Consider the following 25,924-nt stretch of genomic DNA (forward strand, 5'->3'; position numbering starts at 1 on the left):
GTGCGTTAAAAAAGGATTCAATGGGATCCGATCATCTCCCAATAGAGTTTCACATTAACATCAACGTCGATACAACGCACATCTGTTACTCTAATAGTACGTGGAAATTCAAGGAAGTCAATTGGGCCTCTTATAGGGAAACGGTTCGGCGGGCACTCGCAAATACGAGACGTGACTTACGGGACGAAGATGCATACCCAGTTTTACTCAATACTATGAACGTCGCAGCTGGCATCAGCATCCCTAAGAAAAAAGAGTTTACAGTAATGAAGCACCTTTCTCCTCCTTGGTGGAATTCTGAATGCTCTCGGGAAGTTGCGAAGCGACGACTCGCCTTGAACACCTATCGTCAGAATCCTTCATTGGACAACTTCTTGGCTGTGCAAAAAGCGAATGCGCGAGTTAACAAATTCCTGAAGAAAACCAAGAAGAACAGTTGGAAACAATCTTGCCTGTCCCTAAATAATGAAACCAGTATGGCAAGCATCTGGCACAAAATAAAACCTTTCAGAACAAGAAGACTGTCTTCCTCCCCTCCTGCTACCAAGGCCTGGTTAGAGGAATTCATAGATACAATCGCTCCTCCCACGGTGCCATTTTTAAACCATCGGTTCCCTGCTGAAGAAGCCCGCTATCATGTTCTCCTTCGTCCTTTCTCTAAAGAAGAACTCAACGAAGCTATTAAAGTATCGAGCGACAGTTGCCCTGGCATTGATCATTTACACTACTCTATGCTTGCACACCTGCCTATAGAAGCGAAAGACTATCTCTTGAACATTTTTAATCAGTACTGGATGAAGAAAGACCTCATATCAACATGGAAGACGCAAGTAATAATTCCAATTCTCAAAAGTGGTAAAGATCCAAATGTCGGTACTAATTATAGACCTATTGCCTTGTCGTCGTGTGTTGCAAAAGCACTGGAACGAAAGGTAAAAAGGAGACTAGAATGGTGGCTTGAAAAAAGTAATTTGTTGCCTCGGAGTCAATACGGCTTCAAAAAAGGCAAAGGGACCATGGATAACCTGTTTTTGCTTAATATGGATATCACGTCAGCCTTTCAAACGAAAGAGACAGTAGTGGCAGCTTTTCTTGACTTTAAGGGTGCATATGATCACGTACAAATACCGATACTCTTGGACAAGCTGGCAGGATTCGGAATTCCTTCACGGATGATCTACGGTATCAGTATCCTGATTACTCAAAGAACGATCTACGTCCGTTTCAAAGGTACCATGATCGGACCTTTTTATGTCTCCCAGGGCTTGCCGCAAGGTGCAATTTTAAGTCCTCTCCTGTATACTCCATATACGCACGACGTAGAACGCATACTTACCCCCCCCCCCCCCACACACACACACACACAAAAATCCTACAGTATGCTGATGTGGAGATCTCGGCTGAGAAATCAGCAGTCGTTCCCTTCTCCAAGTCGACGACAGCTCGCACGGAAGATCACATTACCTGTGGCAAGTACACCTTCCAAATAAAATCTCACGTTCGATTTCTGGGGATGATTTTTGACTCTCGGTTAAGCTGGGCGCCCCACATCCGATCCACCGTTACCAAGTGTGAAGAAGGTTTAAATGTAATCAGATCGCTCACTCGTGTCTGGTGGGGAGCGCATCCGAGTGTTTTACTCACCATGTACCAAGGGATAATTCGATCTCGATTAGACTATGGCTGTCAATTCTTCCACACTGCGTCAAAGATTCATCTCTCCAAATTAGACACTCTTCAATATAGAGCCATTCGTACCTGTCTTGGAGCCATGCGATCGACGCCCACCAACGCCCTTTTAATAGAAGCAGGGGAGATGCCCTTGAGCATTAGGCGCCAAATGTTATCGGACAAATTCTACATTCAAGGCAGGCCATTATGGACAGTTCCGTCTATCAAAGTAGAGACTGCATTTATCGACGGTGGATTGCATCCCACAGAAGGAATAAAGTGCCAGCCGTTTGTGCCAGCTTTGACACTTGGTCACCTGTCATACATTCTATACGGCGTTCAGCGCATCTACCTGTTTTTGAATATGATCTTAAAATGCTCTGCTCCCAGATCCCAGTCCATTATTTAAGTACGACCTGGCTGGACAGTACTAATGTCAACGTTGGCTTCAATCGTCTCGTTCAAGCACAATAGCCGGGTTTTCTCTGTGTATATACCGATGGCTCCAAAATTCCGCAAGAAGAGTGTACAGGATGCGCTTTTTTCTGCCCTCAGATCCAGATCCACAAAACCTTAAAACTGCCTACGAGCACTTTTATTTTTAACGGCGGAGACAGTGGCAGTTTTGGAAGCACTTAAGTTTGTCTCTAGCACTTCCTTCCCCAAGATATTGATAGTATCTGACTCGCAAAGCGTTCTTAAAAACATTCAATACAGTCGATGTAACAAAACAACCAACACTTATAGCTTGGATGTGATATCTGAATATATTCGCAGCACACGCACGGGCCGGACGATCCATTTGTTGTTGGTACCTTCCCACTCTGGTATCCTCTATAATGATGAAGTTGATGCATTACCCACACGAGCAGCAACCTTAGCACCGTCCTGGATCTGCACCTTCCTTATACAGACTACTTACGTGAAGTCAAGGATCACGCAAGACAACAATGGCAGGAAATGTGGAACGTTTCTCAACAGACAAAAGGCGGTTATTACGCAGTGCTCCAACCTCGGATTCCTTCACAGCCGTGGTTGATGAGGACACATCTGGACCCATCCACGATTTCTACCATCATAATACTCTGCTTCAATCATGCCTCTTTCCAACAACATCTACATCGGATCAACGTTTACAGTTCACCAGCATGTGAGAGTGATCCTGAGTCGGTAGCTGATGTCAACCACATCTTATTTATGTGCCCCAAATTTGACCGTGAACGGTTGGTCTTTCTGAAGACATTGCTGAGTACGGGCTACCATCTTCCTCAATCACCTTCTTCTCTTTTGTGAACTAAAGACGTTCGTCTATATAAAGTGATAGTTAACTTCATCAAGAGTACTGGTTACAATCTGCAGGTTTCAATGGTGTACGTAAATTATAAACATGTCTTGCTGATGAAGATGTTTCAGAATTGTAAGTCAAGACACTTTTAATTATTTTCCAATTCAATTCAATTCAATTTTTAAAACATTATGTACAAAACTGTAACAGTTAAGCTTTTTATTCTTGTAAATATGCATTTCTGTACTTGTTTATTCAATTGTGTGTACATTGTCACTACGTGTTGCCGATGGCTAAATTGAGTACACACTCAAAGGCCAAATAAACAAAAAAAACAATAGACGGGATGTAGGCCTGCTGCTTGTAGTCGACACTGACCCCAGTGAAGTATTCTGCGTAGGCCCTCGTGGTTTCGGCCTCTCGGACCTCGTGACCGCCTCTTGTCGCGACACTACCGCCAATTCCCAAACTTGGTTCCTCCTCACTCTGGCCAGCGAAACCCTGTACATCCGTACATCTGCAAGCAAAGAGCTTCTTAGGACACAACCCATAGACCCCAACTCTTCCTCATAGATATTGGCTCCGGGGCAGCAAGAAGTATAGTCGATACCACCCTTGAGCTAGTGGCGCAAGACAGAACAGTCTAACTTAATGGCGCCACGGCTCGGTCAGCATCGCATATTAATATCAATAGGTGTCTGGATAGTTTAAACAAATAGTGAACACGCATTTAGTCGATGCGAGATATGTTTTTCCCTACGTTGCTGTCATAACCGTCCAGCAGTAGTATGCACTGTAGAACCTGTGTCCACAGCACCACCGGGAAGCAACACCTCGGTGGTCAGCAAACGGCTAAGTCATAATAGGGAGCGAAGACAATTTTTGCAATACGACCCAAACCTATTCGTAACCTTGACTGTCATTTTGTTTTCATTTTGCTGAATAATACGTGGTGTAATTCGTACGCCACCTCTGTGGAAGTTTTGTCATTATGTCCTCCTTCAAACGAATTAGAAAATAGATACATAATTCTTTACTGGTGTCTGATCAATAGTGACGAAGCCTTCATTAACAATATTGTCAATATACATGGAAAAAGAAGACCACTAGTGCCGAATTCGAGAAACAGTATATTTCTGTACTGAATATTTAATTTCGTTCGCCAGTATACTGGGCCAAAATCTGTACTCATAGCAAGTGAAGAGAGTTAGCTGTTGTCACGTAATACAGGATGAAGTTGAGACCCAGATTTTCCTGCACAACAATATTTATTTTTGTAAATTTCAGTGACGGCGTTATAGTCTGATAGGCTGTAATACGTAGATAGCAGATAAAGCACGTATTAAAGTTCTTTAAAAACATGTTGTTGCATTTCCCTCGGTAGATACTGAGAGGCCAGAGCTACAACACACATATTGAAGAGCGTGCGGATATCTGTCTAATCAAAATCATTCAGCTTGCACACTCCCTCATGGCTGTCGTCTTACAAAAACAGCAGACACCAATTGACACAGTGTGAATTAGTCTTGTGAAATACGAGCGTAGCTTTACTTCTGCAAGCAGATGACGGGCTACACGTCTTTTTGAAAATAAAGACTTAACTAGTCCCACGTATGTACAACGTGGTCCGATTCGCAATAGATTACGTACATCAACAGCAAAACTGATGTTCTTTGACGTAAGGATTGTATGTAACTTAATTTTTGAAAGAAAGAAAACGGTCTGTAGCGTGCTCAATGAAAAAAGAGAAATGTTTCATTGCTTACATCATAAACTAACATCCAGTAAATTAATATACAACTGTTATTTACAATCTCTCAAAAACTTTGGCGTTCCTCAATGCTTTTTCCTCCTTAACATCTCGCAACAACAAAACAGATTAATTTCATTATTATTCCAGAAGGAGAGAGCACATTACCTTTCTCCTTCCAAAAAGGACAAAAGTATTCCTGTTAACGATAAACATCGCTGTACCAAAGAGTATTTATTGTTTCACTGATTAAATGGAAGCCTCACACTTAAGAAAAAAGTCTCGGGGACGCTGCTTAGTTGTCACCTTTTTCTCGCTTGCTTTTCTCATTTTTCGTGCCCCGAAAAACTGAAAACAAGAGATGTTCCATGTAAGAAGAAAGTATTGATACTGTGACGAAGTAGGAAAAATTGAAAGAAACTATGAACGAAGACGTGAGTGAGAAAATTTAGAGAACCGGCATTTAAAGTTCACTGGGGAACGATTCTGCTGTCGTCAGCGTACATTTCGCGTAAGTGCTACCAAGATCTGAGAAGGTTGGGCTCTTAAGGAGACAAATAGACAGCCGTTTCTCCCTCGCTGTATTCGTTTCCTGTCCCACTCGCTCTATTGGCGATGGGAAGAGGAGAGGAAATGACGAGCAGTGTTACAATGTGCCCATTGCTGTGCTTCAGAAGGTAGTTTGAGGAGTATGTATACAGAGACTTTGTCTCGAAACCTGGCAGAAAATCCAAAGAGATTCCGGTCTTACGTGAAATATGTTAGCGGCAAGAAACAATCAGTTCCTTCTCTGCGCAATAGCAATGGAGATACTATTGACGACAGTGCTGCCAAAGCAGAGTTACTAAACGCAGCCTTCCGAAATACCTTCACAAAAGAAGACGAAGTAAATATTCCGGAATTCGAAACAAGAACATCTGCCAACCTGAGTAACGTAGAAGTGAATATCCTCGGAGTAGTGAAGCATCTTAAATCAATAAAAGCAATTCTTCCGGTCAGACTGTATACCAATTAGGTTCCTTTCAGAGTATGCTGATGCATTAGCTCCGTACTTAACACTCATATACAACCGTTTGCTCGACGAAAGATCCGTACCCAAAGATTGGAAATTTGCACAGGTCACTCAAAAATATTCAAGAACGGTAGTAGGAGTAATCCACTTAATTACATGCCCATATCATTAATGACGATATGCAGCAGAATTCTGGAACATATATTGCGTTCGAACATTATGTATTACCTCGAAGAAAACAATCTATTGAGAAGCAGTCAACATGACTTTAGAAAACATCGCTCTTGTGAAACAGAACTAGCTCTTCATTCGCATGAAGTGTTGAGTGCTATTGACAAGGAATTTCAGATCGATTCCGTATTTCTGGATTTCCGGAAGGCTTCTGACACTGTACCACACAAATGGATTGTAGTGAAATTGCTTGCTTATGGAATATCGTCTGACCCATGTGACTGGATTCGTGATTTCCTGTCAGAGAGGTCACAGTTAGTAGTAATTAACGGAAAGTCATCGAGTAAAACAGAAGTGATCTCTAGCGTTCCCCAAGGTAGTGTTATAGGCTCTTTGCTGTTCCTTAACTATACAGGGTGTTACAAAAAGGTACGGCCAAACTAAGGAAACATTCCTCACACACAAAGAAAGAAAATATGTTATGTGGACATGTGTCCGAAAACGCTTACTTTCCATGTTAGAACTCATTTTATTACTTCTCTTCAAATCACATTAATCATGGAATGGAAACACACAGCAACAGAACGTACCAGCGTGACTTCAAACACTTTGTTACAGGAAATGTTCAAAATGTTCTTCGTTAGCGAAGATACTTGCATCCACCCTCCGTCGCATGGAATCCCTGATGCGCTGATGCAGTCCTGGAGAATGGCGTATTGTATCACAGCCGTCCACAATACGAGCACGAAGAGTCTCTACATTTCGTACCGGGGATGCGTAGACAAGAGCTTTCAAATGCCCCCATAAATGAAAGTCAAGAGGGTTGAGGTCAGGAGAGCGTGGAGGCCATGGAATTGGTCCGCCTCTACCGATCCATCGGTCACCGAATCTGTTGTTGAGAAGTGTACGAACACTTCGACTGAAATGTGCAGGAGCTCTATCGTGCATGAACCACATGTTGTGTCGTACTTGTAAAGGCACATGTTCTAGCAGCACAGGTAGAGTATCCCGTATGAAATCATGATAACGTGCTCCATTGAGCGTAGGTGGAAGAAGGAAACTAAAATGAGCTCTAACATGGAAATTAAGCGTTTCCGGACACATGTCCACATAACATCTTGTCTTTATTTGTGTGAGGAATGTTTCCTGAAAGTTTGGCCGTACCTTTTTGTAACACCCTGTATAAACGATTTGGGAGACAATCGGAGCAGCCGTCTTAGGTTGTTTGCCGATGACGCTGTCGTTTATCGACTAATAAAGACACCAGAAGATCAAAACAAATTGCAAAACGAATTAGAAAAGATATCTGAATGGTGCGAAAATTGGCAGTTGACCCTAAATAACGAAAAGTATGCGGTCATCTACATGAGTGCTAAGAGGAATTAGTTAGACTTTGGTTACAAGAGAAATCAGTCAAATCTAAAGGCGGTAAATTCAACTAAATACCTAGGAACTACAATTGCTAGCAACTTAAATTGGAAGAAACACGTAGAAAAAAATGTTCAAATGTGTGTGAAATCTTATGGAACTCAACTGCTAAGGTCATCAGTCCCTAAGCTTACACATTAAATAATCCTAAGGACAAACACACACACACCCATGCCCGAGGGAGGACTCGAACCTCCACCGGGACCAGCCGCACAATCCATGACTATAGCGCCTAAGACCGCTCGGCTAATCCCACGCGGCAAACACGTAGAAAATGTTGTGGGAAGGCTAACCAAAGACTACGTTTTATTGGCAGGACACTTAGAAAATGTAAGAGATTTACTAAGGAGACTGCCTACACTACGCTTGTCCGTCCTCTTTTAGAATACTGCTGCGCGGTGTGGGATCCTTACCAGATTCGAACGACGGAGTACATCGAAAAAGTTCAAAGAAGGGCAACACGTTTTGTATTATCGCTAAATATGGGAGAGAGTGTCACAGAAATGATACAGGATTTGGGCTGGACATCATTAAAAGAAAGACGTTTCTCGTTGCGACGCAATCTTCTCACGAAATTCCAATCACCAACTTTCTCCACAGAATGTGAAAATATTTTTTTGACACCGACCTACAAAGGGCGGAACGATCACCGCGATAAAATCAGGGAAATCAGAGCTCGTACGGGAAGATATATGTGTTCGTTCTTTCCGCGCTATACAAGATTGGAATGATAGAGAATTGTGAATATGGTTCGATGAACCCTCTTCCAGACACTTAAATGTGACTTGCAGAGTATCCATGTATATGTAGATGTAGTCACCCGGATAGTAGCTAGTGGTAAAGCTCCTCTCTAGAACGGGGAGTTGCCCGGGCCTCGGGTCGAGTCCTTCAGTGGAGTAACGATAAAGGTCGGTGTGCCGTCTAGTCTCGATATGATTGTTAAGCGATTTCCTACATTCCATTAGGTGAATACAGGGGTAATGCCCAAGTTCTCCCTCAGTTAAACGATTCGCAGACTTTCTGAAATATTTCATCCACTTTCTCCTCAGCATCGCCACACGGAGACAGTTGGGGTACACATATTCCGTCCCACAGAGTAACGGGATGGCGACAAGAAAGGCATCCGGCACCCTTTAATTTAACCGTGCCAAATCTAGTAATAACCATGCTGACCCTGTCTCACTGCGGTACAAGAAAAAGAAGTATATAGATGTGGATGAATCAACAGCGCAGCTGAACCTTCACTCTCGAATCCATTCCTCTGTATCTATCACTTATGTTTGGATTCGTCATTAACCCATGTTTAATATTAATTCTTGTCAGTGTTTGGTACATTTAGTTGTACCCATCCACGCTTTACTATGGCTCAGTCTGCTGAACTGGAAAATAAGGGAAAGAGACATCAGACGTTTCTAATATGTACAAGACTTGGATATACGTCATCTCCTTTACTCCTCTGTCTGCGTCCATCTCAACCTCCACCTATCTCTGTCCACCTCCTCCTCCCATTTCCCTCTCTCTCTTTCCCTCTCTCTCTCTCTCTCTCTCTCTCTCTCTCTCTCTCTCTCTCTCTCTCTCTCTCTCTCTCCCTCTCTCATTGTATTACCTCATTCCCCTATCTCTGTCCACCTTCTTCTTCCCGTTTTGTGTGGCCACTTCCTCCCATCCGTCTTTTCATTTCCTCTTCTCAACTCTCTCTGGCCTTATATAGTCTAAACTTTTACTGTAGTAACGTGAAAAAATTTGGAATAAATCGGAGAGGTACATTTTGAGATTTTTTGTAGCAATGTTGTCCCTTACTAAAGGATTAGGTACCTAATAAACTACTATATTGAAATTCAGTGGTGTGTCAAAATTTCAAAGAATTGGTCATGAGCTTTAGGAGATTAACAACTTCGAACATACCAACATTTACATTCCTATAACTCCTCCCCTTTTGTTACATGTATATTACATTTATACCTGATGGCGTTAATCTCCGAAAGGATTTGAGCAATTGCTTTGAAATATTGACACAACGGTCCGTTGGTTCCCCATTGTTTTTTATTCCTTATTTCAAATACATGTAATACCATAAATTTAAATACACTCCTGGAAATTGAAATAAGAACACCGTGAATTCATTGTCCCAGGAAGGGGAAACTTTATTGACACATTCCTGGGGTCAGATACATCACATGATCACACTGACAGAACCACAGGCACATAGACACAGGCAACAGAGCATGCACAATGTCGGCACTAGTACAGTGTATATCCACCTTTCGCAGCAATGCAGGCTGCTATTCTCCCATGGAGACGATCGTAGAGATGCTGGATGTAGTCCTGTGGAACGGCTTGCCATGCCATTTCCACCTGGCGCCTCAGTTGGACCAGCGTTCGTGCTGGACGTGCAGACCGCGTGAGACGACGCTTCATCCAGTCCCAAACATGCTCAATGGGGGACAGATCCGGAGATCTTGCTGGCCAGGGTAGTTGACTTACACCTTCTAGAGCACGTTGGGTGGCACGGGATACATGCGGACGTGCATTGTCCTGTTGGAACAGCAAGTTCCCTTGCCGGTCTAGGAATGGTAGAACGATGGGTTCGATGACGGTTTGGATGTTTCGTGCACTATTCAGTGTCCCCTCGACGATCACCAGTGGTGTACGGCCAGTGTAGGAGATCGCTCCCCACACCATGATGCCGGGTGTTGGCCCTGTGTGCCTCGGTCGTATGCAGTCCTGATTGTGGCGCTCACCTGCACGGCGCCAAACACGCATACGACCATCATTGGCACCAAGGCAGAAGCGACTCTCATCGCTGAAGCCGACACGTCTCCATTCGTCCCTCCATTCACGCCTGTCGCGACACCACTGGAGGCGGGCTGCACGATGTTGGGGCGTGAGCGGAAGACGGCCTAACGGTGTGCGGGACCGTAGCCCAGCTTCATGGAGACGGTTGCGAATGGTCCTCGCCGATACCCCAGGAGCAACAGTGTCCCTAATTTGCTGGGAAGTGGCGGTGCGGTCCCCTACGGCACTGCGTAGGATCCTACGGTCTTGGCGTGCATCCGTGCGTCGCTGCGGTCCGGTCCCAGGTCGACGGGCACGTGCACCTTCCGCCGACCACTGGCGACAACATCGATGTACTGTGGAGACCTCACGCCCCACGTGTTGAGCAATTCGGCGGTACGTCCACCCGGCCTCCCGCATGCCCACTATACGCCCTCGCTCAAAGTCCGTCAACTGCACATACGGTTCACGTCCACGCTGTCGCGGCATGCTACCAGTGTTAAAGACTGCGATGGAGCTCCGTATGCCACGGCAAACTGGCTGACACTGACGGCGGCGGTGCACAAATGCTGCGCAGCTAGCGCCATTCGACGGCCAACACCGCGGTTCCTGGTGTGTCCGCTGTGCCGTGCGTGTGATCATTGCTTGTACAGCCCTCTCGCAGTGTCCGGAGCAAGTATGGTGGGTCTGACACACCGGTGTCAATGTGTTCTTTTTTCCATTTCCAGGAGTGTAGAATAGTATGGAAACGTTGTTACAAAAAATCTCAGAGAGGTACATCGACGTACATTACACATCATATGTTAAAGAATTAAGTATCTAAAACCACGCCCATATTAGAATTCAGAGTTGAGCCGTCACTGACTCGTGTAATGCTTTGCATTAAACCTTGGTTGCTATTCTGTGATTAGTCTCCAGCGGTTATCGCGATTATGCTGTTATCCTCTCTCTCCGCGAGTGGCAGCAGCAGCGTGTATTGAATTCGCACCCTTGTACTATCTTTGGCCTCGCGCTTATAGTTTCCGGCTGTGCCATGTATCGGTAGTTGGTCGGTTGGTGTGGGGCAGCGAGGAAGTTTCCGTGTCGCATGTCTGGCCGGGGCCACTGACGGGGTCCACGTGCGGTCGGAGTGTGAGGGGCTGTTCCCATTGCTACGAGGTCCGTGGCTCACGGATCCCGGACACGAAAGTTGAGTCTTTATTTAATCTACCAGCCAGCCCCAACTGTTCACATTGCGTCGTTCGAATTTCGTTGTGGGCTGTTGGGACATTCCCGCGAGCAACAACGTGTGTTTTCAAGTTGGCGAAATTCTAGCCGCCCTCCTGTGGAGTTTAACTTAACTTGATTATTTTTTAATTGAAGTGCACCAGCGGAATCTTCTGCCTTGTGGCCGTTAACGTTCCGGTTACCTGCTCTGGCCGTTGACGTAAACTCAGGCAGTGTATTTTCCTCGTCGTGTTGTGGCTCTCCAGCACGACGTGTAGTTTGACAGATGACTGTGTAATTTGTTGTGGGCGCCGATACCTTCTGTGTTGTTCCATTGAACTCTCTTTTATGTCCTGGTCGGATGGAGCGGAAGTTATCCTATCACTTGGTCCGTTGACTGTTTGTCGGTTGGATTGACTGCCTGTCTCACCTAGGCGAGCGTTAGTGTTTGAATTCCAGGCCAACCCTTGGAAACTTCTGAGCTCCGTTTGATGTGCTGCCTTTTCTTATTTGTCCTTGTTGTTTGTTTATGTATCGCTTCTAGCCGATTTTATATGAAGGTGGTGAGATTGTTCTGGCCTTCAGCTTGATTTAAAGAAATTTTACGATAAGGCCTTCTGCTTTTAAAATGCAAATTCCGGTTTTGAGCGTTAAGTTATTGGCTTTCAGCCGATTTTAAATTAAAGTTGTTTTTCCCTTAAGGCATGAGATTGTTTTGGCCTTCAGCCTAATTTAGAGAAACGTTTTAGGATAAGGCCCTCTGCCTTTTAAAATTGAAATTTCGGTTTTGTGTCTTAAGTTGTTGGCCATCACCCGATTTTAAGTTAAAGTTGTTTTGCCCTTAGGGCGTGAATTGTTTGGGCCTTCAGACTAATTTAGATAAATGTTTTAAAATGAGGCCTTCTGCGTTTTAAAATTCAAATTCTTGTTTTTCGAGTCTTAAGTGATTAAATGTTTTAAGATAAGCCCTTCTAAGTTTTAAATTCAAATTCCTGTTTTTGAGTCTTAAGTTATAGGCCTTCAGCCGGTTTTAAATTAAAGTTGTTTTGTCCTTGAGGCGTGAGATTGAATGGCGCATTTAGCCGGGAATTAAGTTCTAAAATTAATGTTTGGCTCGTTCTGGTTTTAATGTTTTCTTTACTCTTGTAATGTTTGTCAAATGAATAAAATAGTATGTCCGAGTGCAAGTGAGAGCCACTCAATTTGGCCCCTTTCCACAATTAAACTATCTGTCCTGTCCTGCGGGTATAGCAGGAGATCTCAAGCGTCGTGTCAAAATTTCAAAGCAATCGGTTAAGAACATTGAACATTCAAGATTGATTAAATTAGATTAATACGTGAAACATGTTTCGTTACTTTGAGTTGCTGATACGTTCCTTGCTCACTAACAGCACTTCTTTGATAAAGTGTGTTATTTCCAAGTTCCTTTTTTTATTTGAGGGATATTTCAACGTTTTTCTCAACTTGTGTAATACAGATAACTGCCAAAAACACGTTTCTTAGACGTAACTGCTGGGAACAAATGAATGAGTAAGATTCTGGGACACTCGAGAATTTGATCCAATAGGTAACAAATTGGCAGCCTTCCGTTATATTGAAGCCAAGAGCCGCCTCTTCTTGCGCGTAATAGTAACTACTTACGAAGTCGCTTCACAGAAATAGTTCTCTGTGTACAAATATTTAATATTTTGGCGACAGACTTTGGTGGTTCCATTATGCCGACCTAAAATGCAATTAGGCTGTGCGCCATTAAAAATCATTGGGTTTTGTTCTCTTTGCGCACTGAAATCTTCCACCATCGAGAGAACGAACGCGACAGAGAACAAGCATTCTCTTTCTGTATTGATCGCGTACAAGGGGCCACTGGGTGAACCTCAGTGAATCCTCAACATGCAGATTATCGCCTCGGGCCACAGCGCGCTCTGTGCGGCCGCACTTTAGGTGGACGGAGGCGGCTCAGGACCACGTGATGAGCGCCTGAGGTTGATTCTCGTCACGTCAGCCGGCGATGGCCGAGCGCGCTAGTGGCCCCCGGTTGCCCCGGGAAACCGCGCCGGAGGACCAACGTGTCTGCGCGCTTCATTGCGCTAAAATAGCTTCTGCCAGGCCGTTATTTATGACGGCACGCAGAACGCTGCAAATACGTCATCTGGCAGGGGCGGCCCCGCACCGTGACTCCGCCTTGCGGGCAGCGTGAAGCCGCATTACCGAAATATTGGCTGCCGGAATTGAAATACGCCGTGGCGGCTCAGGATGGCCGCGCCGGCAAGATGGATGAGCGCGCTGACGCCGGCGAGCACGTTCGCCAGCAGGCGACACCGCAGTGGCGAGGCACCAGCAACTGTAACCAAAAACAGGCACGTTCGGGGCATCACTGGTATGGCAATGCAAACGTGAAATGGAAGCGATGTTTGTCGTGCTCATAGTCAAGGAAAAAAATATTCTTATTGCCTTAAGTTTCTCATATTTGCCATCGTGAAGCGTAAAACAAGTGTTGAAAATATCAAGCTACCGCCTTGAAACCTACAAGGAGAATACGGGAAGTGCCATAATCCAATTTCCCAGGGTCAGTGTAAGGGGGGTCAAAATAAGGGAACAAGTGTCTCGGCTTATTTTTAGATACTCGACCGTTTCCGAGAAAACGAAATACAAGGTTCTCAACGTAATTTAGAAGCTTTTCATTGCGCATTCAGTTCAACTGAAGCGTTGGCACACTGGATAGTGCCACAGCTTCACAATTTTGCACCCCATGTTCCAACCCGATCATTCCTTTCCTTATTTTCTTTCTTACGTATCTACCCATGTCCGTCGAAGGTTACTACACGAATGTTTCCTGTCAAGTTAGGGGATGGAAGGGCGTTATATTAATTGTAAAGTTGCAACTGGGTTTTGCAATAAGTGTCATGGATTTATTATGTAATATATGTGTATACGGGCCATTGCTACCTATTCGCTTTGAGAACTAATTCGGGATTACTTGCCACCTTTACTCAAGAGGACGAAACCAGCTGGGCAGATCAGAATCGATTAGAAAGAATACCCTTCTTGCAGGCTGCAGGAATAAACGGGTATACTTGCTAGCTGACCGAAACTTACTATCGGGAATAAGTACGCAACATCATTAATGTTACTGGCAAGACTCAAAAACAGCAATATTACTGTAAACATAATCAAATTTTTCTCATTCATTCATTCTTTTACCTATTCGTGTAGTAATGTCCTACGGATATGGGTAGCGATATGAAAAAAAAAATAACATTAAAAAGTGACAAATTCCATAGTGGAATTCCAAATAGGAGTCCAAAAGTGTGCAGCACCGAACGCTAGTCGCTGTGCCACCACTGCGCCTGAAGTGGTTATCTGCTGAACGGCACATAAACTACCTCAAAAACTTTGACTGTCATTTTGTCACAAACGGGTGAGTAACTATGGATAGGCCGAGACACAGGTTCGTTTATTTTGACTCCTCTTCCACTGAGCGAAGTTTCTGGGAAATCGGGCTATGGCATTTGCCGTGTTCACCTCGTTAGTCTTAGTTCTTCTCTGTAAGTCCGCCCCTCACTGCAATACATTTTTCCCATCTACGATTGTAAACACTCGAATTTTATAAATTCATGAGACGTTCCATCTTGCAGACCGCCTCGTCGTCTTTCTGGAAATACCTTTCACGCATGTTTTCTTCGTCAGAAGAAAGAGGCAAAATCTGGTATCCCAAAGAAGCAGAATGAAATGTGGCCTTGTCATATATCACAAGGACGACCTCTTTGACAGCTTCCTGTGACGCTGCGCTCTCTGGCAACAGTGCTGAGACCTCGCCAGAAGATTCCCTTAGTCGGCACCAGAGGTTTGTGTGCCAACTGATAAGTATATACATTAATTCTGCGTATTCGGTTAGAAAGATAGTCCACTGTTTCATTCGCCATCCGTGCTAAACTCTTGAATTTCTCCCCAAACAACCGTACACTACTCTGTTTACTATACCTTTGACGCAAACCTTCCGCTCACTCACTGAACGTGGGTACTTTATTAAGCGCTTCATAGTACAACGTGCAGGTTTTCGCCTCGCTCGTGATACGTAACTTGGCCATCCGCAAGCATGTTTTATCTGACCAGCTACTTAACGCGGCTGTGGCTAACATATCGTCTGTAAACACAGTAACGTATATTATTTTCCTGGAGAAGGTAGTTATTTGATTTGCGGCATAAGGATGATTGAATGACTAAAAAGCACTTATCACTGTTTCAATCCCACACCAGTGCGAGTGAGGCTTTTGTTCTGCCAATAACGATTTCACTTATTAAGTTAGCTGTTCGTTGATTTTTTTTTCATTATCCTCCAGTAATTTAGAAAGTTGTTCTGTCAGGACATGTGTAGCCGAAACATGGTTTTTGACCGTTGTACAATTTATCTCTTCCTGTGTTATATGAATCAAATTAGTATAGCTTCCGACAAAAATCAATAGTCACAGTTACAAAAATAAAACAATCACATTTAATTCCTAAGCTGAACGTGTTTTTGAACGTTGTACAATATATCTCTTCCTCTGTTATATGAATCAAATTAGTATTGCTTCCGACAACAATCAATAGCCACAGTTACAAAAATAAAACAATCAAATTTAATTCCTAAGCTGAATCATTAACCAACGACACCCAGGATAATCGTCTGGCATGTGAATGTACTTTCTACAAATAGCACATGTTGCTGGTACAAATATATCATACGCTGTACTGTGTCCCGTTAAATTACAATTTTTTCAAAGTCTCGAAAGAAGGTAATTCTTGCCCACTGTTACCCGTGAACTGCGATAAATCCGACAGGTCTTAAGCCCTAACCTGGATATTGCAAAATAACAAAGGCTTCTCTTTGACTTACCCTCTGTGACTGTTAGTGTGTAGGATCGCTGGAGAGGGTCTCTTACTGACGCTAGGCTGGAACTCTTCAGTACACCAATTTGTAGGGGCTACCCTCTTGCCGGGCTAGAAACCCCTACTGAATCGTCGGGATACAGACCGAGGACCTGTGCAGCGTCGTTAGACGCAATCAAACAATATTCAATGTTACGTCATTTATTGCTGAAAATACAAGCCGTTGCTAGTTCTTCTGCTCTGACTGGCGGCAACGCAATCTGGAGAAGGATCCAAAGCGGATTCACGGCTGCCAAGCGCGCTGCATCAGCTTGGAGTGGAAGTCAATGAATCCCTGATGCGGCGGCATTGCCTCCCGCTGGCGAGGTAGGCACCCAAATGGCTCTGAGCACTATGGGACTTAACAGCTGAGGTCGTCAGTCCCCTAGACTTAGAACTACTTAAACCTAACTAACCTAAGGAGACCACATACATCCATGCCCGAGGCAGGATTCGAACCTGCGACCGTAGCAGACGCGCCGTTTCGGACTGAAGCGCCTAGAACCGCTCGGCCACCACGGCCGGCTAGGCACTCACAGTAAGTAACTCTGCTTTTGGAGATGATGGTGACTGTGGCGAGTGTCATTCGATTCGACGAGTTTCGGGAGGTTCTCGATCACTCTCATCACTGCCGGCGTTGTCCCCTCAGGTGGACCACGACGTCAGATGCCGTGTTGTCGGGCTGAATGCTGGACCTGGCCTGCCGATACGGTAGGCTTTGAGATTCATACGACACTGGAGTTTAGGGCAGTTTCTGCCCTGGAATGGTTTAATATTCGTAGACCCTAGGTCTACCCAAAGGTACTGGTGCTATGTTGACGTCAGAACTGGACGATCTATTTCGTCAGCTGTGGCCTCGGACTTCTGATCGTCCCTTGCGACAGTAAGTGCATGACCAGCAGTAGAACAATCACAAACATAAGATATTCCCATAACTAGGGAATCGGGTGCTAACACCGTGAACACCATCGATCCTGAGTGAAAGGAGTGCAGTGTAGTGTAGTGTAGTGTGTGCTCATATGAAACTTATGGAGAGATAAAACTATGTGCCGGGCTGAAACGCGAACTCGGGACCATTTCATTTCGTGCTCTACCTACTGAGCCACACAAGCGGGAAGTAAGAGACGACGTACTGGTGGAAGAGTAGCTGTGAGAACGGGTCGTGTGTTGTGCTTGTGTAGCTCAGTCGGTAGAGCACCTGCCGGCGAAAGGCTGATCCATCGTTCCATCCCGAGAAACAGAGTCGGGAGATGGTGACGTTGTGCTGAGTACAGCATAACATAATGTGCATGGAGGGCAGACCCTATATCGCGTTGGGTATCTAAGCGACGCCCATCGTCAGTCGTAATGACATTGATCAAAATCTTCCACACTGACGCCGTTCCGCTATCACATGAACGTAGATGGACGCTCCTGTGCTAATTACTCCTGTGTTAGTCCATCAAGGTGATAGCGAGAAAGGGATGTGAGCTATGCCCTGGCAGGATTCACAATCGTCTGGAGCTCTAGTGAACATGGCATGACAACACATTCTCTGCGAATCGTGAAATAGAAACCCTGGATTCGTCACCGTAACGCTGCGACCTCCCTTCCGTAACCAATCAAAGCCTTGCGGAGAGCAGTCTTTGTGCAGAGCTCCCACCATGAGAGAGCAGATTGATGTGCATCACGACGTAGACGACAATACGTCCACGTGGTTTCGACGAGCTGCCGGAAATAGGGTGAAGTAAGATGTATCGTGTTCGGTTTCCATGGTCCTCGGCAGGTCCAAATTCTTTGGCGGCAGAGATAGAGGGCAGAGATATGTGCGTCATGGTCAGAGAAGGCAACGGGTCAGACCTCAGTGACCTGTACCCAGTAGACAATATCGAGGGAGATATAAACACGATCAAGGTTAGCGAAATGGTAATCCCCGCACGATCACCATGAACATGCTCCCAAGAACTCACTAGACTTTGGTGCTGGGGAACTGCCACTAGTGCCGCAGTTGGTCCTTGGGCACCTGGATGGAGTTGAAATCGCCTCCCATGATCAATGCATCCTGCCGACCCACGAAGAGAGGCGTGACTGTCTCGTAGAAGGAAGTGGAATGCTAGTGGTGGCGACCAGAACCAGATTGCTCATAGATGTTGTTGATCCTGACGCCGCTAAACATGACTTGAGGATCGCTACTCCTCTACCACTAGGGGAAGCATGGGAGACATGAGCTGTAAAGACCTGGGGAGTGCGCAGCATTTCGGGAGTAAAGCCAGTTTATGGCGCTCGCGAATAGTATTGACATTGACCATGACTATCCGATAAGACTGAAAAGCTTCCATCGCCAAGAGGACGCCTGATTCTAACATATGGAGCTCCCTCTTAGGCCCCATGGAAGGTTACATCACTGTGACAGGGAGGGATCCGACCCCACAAAGGGGGTTCCATCACTCTATACACCTCACCATCGATGTTGTTCGCCTAGGATACAGACGTGTCAGTGGGCTGGTTCAGTGGAATACTACTAGAGGTGCGACCACAGGTAGCGTCAGAAATGGAGGCAACCGCATCAGACGCAGGCAGCCTCTTAAATGTATACCTTCAGAGCTATAAGCACCTATTCATCTTCGCTGCTGTGAAACTCTTCACTTCTACTGCAAGCCCTTTGCTATCAAGAACGACCTATAGAATATTATAAACAAATGAGAACACATTCCTCTGTTATTGGCCATGGATACTCTGCGTTCCAGAAAGTTTTGTGTTAGCAGAAGAGCCAACACCGTGTTACGAATGGAGGCCGAAATTCACGCGTTTTAGCTCACGCAGGCTGGCATGAGGAGGGAAGAACTATACTGACGTGAGATCTGGAACATAACAAGGAATGAGAATTCAGAAAGCGGACATAATTGGTTTGATACTTAACTTTAATCCATTAATGAAGAAAGTTGCTCTTGACGGTACATGAGTCACAATATTATCTGTTCAGAACACATTCTTGAAAATAGATAGTAACTGAATATGGCGCCTTGCTAGGTCGTAGCAAATGACGTATCTGAAGGCTATGCTAAAGTGCCGTCTCTGAAAATGAGAGCGTATGTAGACAGTGAACCATCGCTAGCAAAGTCGGATGTACAACTGGGGCGAGTGCTAGGGAGTCTCTCTAGACTAGACCTGCCGTGTGGCGGCGCTCGGTCTGCAATCACCGATAGCGTCGACACGCGGGTCCGACGTATACCAACGGACCGCGGCCGATTTAAAGGCTACCACCATACAGGAATACAGGACATGTGCTCGACGATTGCTTTTATTTCCTCGGCCATAACAGAAGATCATGTCTGCCATTTTCCGCGAGAAATAATAGGCTTTCCTTATGCTGATAAAATAAAACAGCAATGTTAAATAATTTCACGAACTTATCACAAGACCACCTGGTGCCCTTAGAAGTTATGTATGCACTGCACGCACCAGCAACTGTGAATGCGGTTTACAGTAAAGACAATATCAGACGTTTACTGCCTCTTGTGTCCGAGTTGACAGAACAATATATCCCCATTTTTTTACTACATTGTGTAAGTCGTTCGTTCTAGGAAAATCTAGCTTATCTGTAAAAGAGACAGTGTATAGAACACTTGCACGACACACTTGTGAGTACTGCTCCTGTGTTTGGGATCCCTAATAGATCGGATTAAAAAAACACTTTGAAGCAATTCAGAGTCATGTTGGTGGAATTGTTACCGGTAGGTTTCTACCAATACGCAAGTACTATCTAAATGCACCGCGAAATCAGATGGTAAACCCTGGACTAAACAAGATTTTTTTTCCGCGAAACACTATTGAGGCATTTGCGACATACCGCAGAATGATGTTACGTACTGCCACCAACATACATTACGCGCAAGGACCCTAAACACAAGAAAAATTAGGGCTCGTACGAAAGTCATATTTCGCTCGTTACTTTTGCAATCGAGAGGAAAGGTTATGACTAGCAAGGTACTAAGTGGCCTTCGAAAGCTACCGTATGATAGCTTACAGAGTATGTACACCTTGCAAAAAGTTCCGAGGCCGATTTTATTCCTGGCGTACAGGCGACTAAGTTGGCAGCTCGACCTAACACCTACACAAGCAACAGAATTGCGTGCGATCAGTCAGTTGCGACGAGACGTTATTAAGTAGTGGATGTGCGACTGTAACGTATGTACCATTGTTGTGTCCCAAGTTCCAATGGAGCAACATCTGTAAATCAAGTGTTCAGGACATTGCCCAGAATGTTTTGAAAGAGAATGTATGAGAAGGTTTTTACGCACACCTTGGCTACCGAATGAAAACAGCGTTGCCTGGTCGCCTACCCAGACCGGATCGAAATGAAAATTCTGGACAATTCTTTTCTGACAAAAAAATCACTGTTGACAATATTGTACCACATACGAATCGACCACCAAATGACAAAGTTCAGAAAGTCACATTACATACCAACGCTTTGACATAACCGACATTCAAGTAAATGTGACACGCGGACAGTTTCATATAGTTGTGTGGACCTTCGTTGCGTTATACGCAAGTGGAAGATGGGGGAGTGTACTAAGCAGAACACCTCAAAAATTAAAATCACAAGATTTCTCTGTTTTTGTATTAATCCCGTTTCGAAACTTTTTGGACTGACCATATAGGTACAGTAGATGATGTGGAGTAGTGTTTGTGTTGCACTACCATTGAAAACAGGGAAATAGTGAAACCCGGTGCAGGCAGAAGGCCTGTTTCTCTCGAACAGCATGAAGGGGACCGCTGAGATTGACGTTTCTGTCCGACACGTTACAATCAACAGTGCTTCATGTCCTAACTCCATGAGACACCACAGAGAGGTTTGGAATTTAACACTGGCACAAAGTTCGATGCCCAGAAACATTACGCCATCACCTCTCCTCTCCTTGCTGGCCATATACTGGCAGTGAATATTGCAAAGGCCACCGTCATTCTCGGCTAGCCAATCGAGCTTCCCGCAGTCGCATGCGTTACCGACCGTAGCTACGGAGACAGCGTCTGGGGCATAATTTTTAGATAATTATTGATGCGTCTCTAATTTCTACGCCCTTTCTGGCTAAGCTCCAGGAATGAGAAGACCTTCCGCAATCAGAACTCAAGAAGGTAACTTTAGTGTCGAATTCTTCCGTACAGTTTTTCGATCGCAGTTCTCGATCGCAGAGGACGGTTAAACTGAACTAGCATTGCATAAGAAAACTCGTTTTTTCCGAGCGCGTTTCACTTACATATTCGTTTCCTTTTCTTGTGTAAATTCCCTCTAAACGCGTACGTGGTATCGTTGGTTCTCGAATAATACTACCGTTAAAACAGCTAAACTGCAGTTTATAGTAATAAAAAAGACCAAGTTATCTTTAAAACAAATTTATCTCGCGTGTAAACTGAAATGCTAATTTTGATCGTCGCGCTGTGGAGTCCTTTCAGCGCTTGTTGGTGGAGGATGTGCGACTGAGATGAGCCAACGATGGCATCAGCTCTGACCACACGCCCAATTTTCGATTCACGCTCGGAAGAACAGCCATGCATTATTCATCAACGGGGCACCAACGGCTCTGGCGTAGCGGTATTTTTTCCTCCTTTTTCTTCTTTTTCGTCAGCGACTGTCCGGAATGCAAAGTGACTTCCCGTCTCGTCAACATCGAGAGATGCTCGAGTGTGACTCTTTTTTGTTTGGCAACAAAGATAACAGGTTAGCACTCGAATAAAAAATTTAGCTTCCCACTAAAATGAAATCCTGTGTAAAATTGTGATAATGGACGCAAAAGTAATATTCTGTCCAAATAATAGCAAATATGAGACACAAGAGAGCAACAAACAGCATAATCGTACTTCGGCGTGACGTATGAATTAAACTTATCCATGACGCTGAACAGTTACAACAACTAACGTATTTTCTTTCAGTTAGTATTCGTAGGTATAGTCCACATTCCGTATTCCTAGATTTCCCAGAAGTGTTCCGCACGATGCCCCACTGCAGACTGTTAACGAAGGTACGAGTATATATATAGTTTCTAGATACCGGTATGTCAGTGACTCGGGAACTTCTTAAGTTACAGAATCCAGTACGTCGTCCTCGGCGGGCATTTTTCATCAGAGATAACGGTATCGTCACTAGTGCCCCAGGAACGTGCGATAGGACCGCTACTATTCTCTATACAGTAGGCATAACTGATCTGACGGACGTGGTGAGCGTCAATCTACGACTGTTTGCTGATGACGCTGTGGTGTGCCGGAAAGTGTCGTCGTTCAGTGACTGTAGGAGGATACAAGATATGTTAGACACAATTTATAGTTGGTGTGACGAATTGCACCTAGCTCTAAATGTAGAAAAATGTAACTCAATACAGATGAGTACGAAACAGAGAGCGGTAATGTTCAAATACAACATTAGTAGTGTGCTTTTTGATACAGTCACATCGATTAATAAAAGGCGTAATATTTCAAAGCGGTATGAAACGGAACGAGCATATAAGGATTATACTAGGGATGGTGAATAGTAGCCTTCTATTTACAGGGAGAATTTTAGGTAAGCGTAGTTCATCTAAAAAAGGAAACCGCATATAGAACACTACTTTGATACATTCCTGAATACTGTTCGAGTGATTAGGATCCCCACCAGGTCGGTTCAGAGGGAGACGTCAAAGCAATTCGAAGGCGGGCTCCTAGATTCGTTACTGGTAGGCTCGATCAACACACAATTATCACAGAGATGCTTCGGGAACTCAAATGGGAATTCCTGGGGGGAAGGCTACTTTCGTTTCGAGCAACAGTATTGAGAACATTTAGAGAACCGGCATTTGAAGCTGACTGAAAGATGATTTTACTTTCGCCAACTTACATTTCGCAAAAGGAGCATGAAGGTAAGACAAATTACGAGCTCAACAGAGGCATATAGGCAGTTGTTTTTCCCGCGCTCTGTTTGTGAGTGGAACAGGATAGGAAAATGACTATTAATGGTACAAAGTACCGTCCGCCGCACGCAATACGCTCACTGGATGTAGATGCATATATGGATGTACATAACACAGAATTCGAAGTGGTGGTCGTTTTACGACTGCCATACTATGGCAGTATTCGTGAAAGGTAGAAGTTTCTGTTTAGAAGGTGTCGTGTTGGATGAGAGCGAAGTAGTAGGATGCTATCTGCAGTAGAAGACAAGTGATGAAACAATTTTTATGAGGAAATGAAAGTCTGATCTGTGGTCCAAGGGTAGCGATTTTCACAAGTAATCACATAGACAAAAAATGGTTTAAATGGCTCTGAGCACTATGGGATCTAACATCTGAAGTCATCAGTCCCCTAGACTTAGAACTACTTAAACCTAACAAACCTAAGGACATCACACACATCCATGCCCAAGGCAGGATTCCAACTTGCGACCGTAGCGGTTGCGCGGTTCCAGACTGAAGCGCCCAGAACCACTCGGCCACAACAGCTGGCCGAACGTAGCAATTGCTTAAATTTTGAACAAAAGCCTTCAGCAACAGCGGTGAAGCCTTCCAGTCACTTTTCTTTTCCCAGCGACGATACACATAACCGTACTTTTTCCTTACATCAAGTATGAGGGTCACTTGCCTGGAGCTTGTATAAGGATGCGTCTCAATATCCTGTAGATCCCGATCCTCCAAATCTGCGCGCAGTCTGTCGCCTCACTGCACGTTCCTCTATCTGAAAGGACCTATGAACATAAACGCCCAAAAGAGGCCAGAAGGTTGTGTGACGCGGTTAGTGTTTGTGAGGGTAGTTTTTTTTTGTAGCTGTGCTGCCTCTCAACCGTTTCCATCCGCTTCGCCTTACACAAATAACGTCTCAGCTTGTTCCCGACATGAGTACCAGACATTCTGCTGCTTGCTGTACGCTGCGTCAATCACACAGTTTGCAACACCCAAGGAACACACGGCAAGTAGCCAGAAGAAGGTTCATTCGTCAGCGCTATCTATCATGGCAACATTTTTCCTCCAGTCAGGAACCCGCCCCTGCAGTTTCTCGCTTTCATAAATTTTGGTTGTAACTAAAACGTCTTTGACATCGCACAAGCGGCTCGGATTAGTTCATGATGTGGGAGCATATTACAGCAGCAGTCGGTAACGCCTGAAATAATGTCAACCGAACATGGGACACACTTTCAGAGATACTTACTGTTGGGTTGTGACACGCATGGCACCAATAGATGTGTGGAAAAGTACGGCAAGAAAAGACATCTGGAAATAACTATGGGCCCACTCAAGCAATTTGAACGAAATGTCGATGTACAAGTGTGTAGTATCTAGGAGAATATAGTATAGTGGTGACGCACTTACTGTATCGTCCTTACGTTTGGTACGCGGAATCTCTTAAACGCCTCGAGCAATTTAATTCACGTGTAGTTCACATATAACGTATCCGAAAGACTGTTGTTGGGTGGAGGCACACCCTAGTATTCTTAAGGTGAAGGAGGGTGAAACGCCCGCTATACCCGCTGGGGAGAACAGGTAATAGGATTGTGGGAAGGGCCAAGGTTGACGTCAGTTTCTGCTTCTAATTGTCATTTATTGTAATTTAATAACCTTTACAACCAAAGCAGCACATAGCCGGACCTTTACCGAAAGCAACTCCTTCAAGGCTGAAGGCCTCCAAACCAGAAATCTTAACAATCAACAAGATAAAAATCCAATTAAGATAGCAATAACATAATTTAAAAAAAGAAACCAGCAAACATATGCAAAGTGCAATACCAATTGCTGAGGGCCACAATTAAATTTCAAAATTTTAGAATATATTACCATAGACTTTTAAGGGCGGAAGGCCAGAATGTTTAACAACAAGAAATCTTAAAAATCAACGAGATTAAAATGCAATTAAAGAGGCAAATCAAAAAAATCAAAAAAGATGTCACGGCTACGTGGAAAGCCTTAAGGCTAAGCAGATAGAACATACATATGCAAAGTGCAATACCAATGGCTGAAGACCACACTTAAGTTTAAGATTTAAAATATATTACTATAATCATTTAAAGGCAGAAGGCCGCAATATTTAAGCTTGAAAGATAAATTTAAAAATTAATTTTGCAAAATTTTTAAGAAAATAAAAACAAATAACCATAACCCTTAAATTTAAAGTAGCTGACAACAGATAACTAAACACTGGTGGCACTCAGAAGCCTCCAGGGAGGTCGGTCTGCCCTCGCTCACTTAGGCGAGACAGGTGGTGAGCCCAGCTATACTTGATCTGTCGGAACCCAACCAGGGGACAGCTACGGACCGACCGACACAACGATTTGCTTCCCGTCAATCAGTACATGAGAACTCAAACCGGAATTGTTACAAACGTGATAATCCACAATGGAGTATGTATTAGCTGTCAAAATTACACACCATGTTGGACAGCGACAACAGGTGAGGAAAGGACGCTGCCTGAAATTACGTTAGTGGACAGGGCAGGTAACCGGGACACTAACGGCCACAAGACAGAAAATTCCACTGGTGCACTCAACACGACAACTATAAGACTTGGGCTACTCCTCTGACCGTCAATGTCACCCAGTGTCTAGCTTACTAAAGATAGTAGCCTGTCAATTTATGTGTGTGTGTGTGTGTGTGTGTGTGTGTGTGTGTGTGTGTGTACAGGTAGTTAAAAACCTTTAGTAAGCACCTTGAAAAAGTCAGACAGTGACCACAAAACTTGTTTTAGATTTCCTTTTAAATAAGCACCCATCAATACGACACAG

The sequence above is a fragment of the Schistocerca cancellata genome, chromosome 1, assembly GCF_023864275.1.
Source record: "Schistocerca cancellata isolate TAMUIC-IGC-003103 chromosome 1, iqSchCanc2.1, whole genome shotgun sequence".
Classification (NCBI taxonomy): Eukaryota; Metazoa; Arthropoda; class Insecta; order Orthoptera; family Acrididae; genus Schistocerca; species Schistocerca cancellata.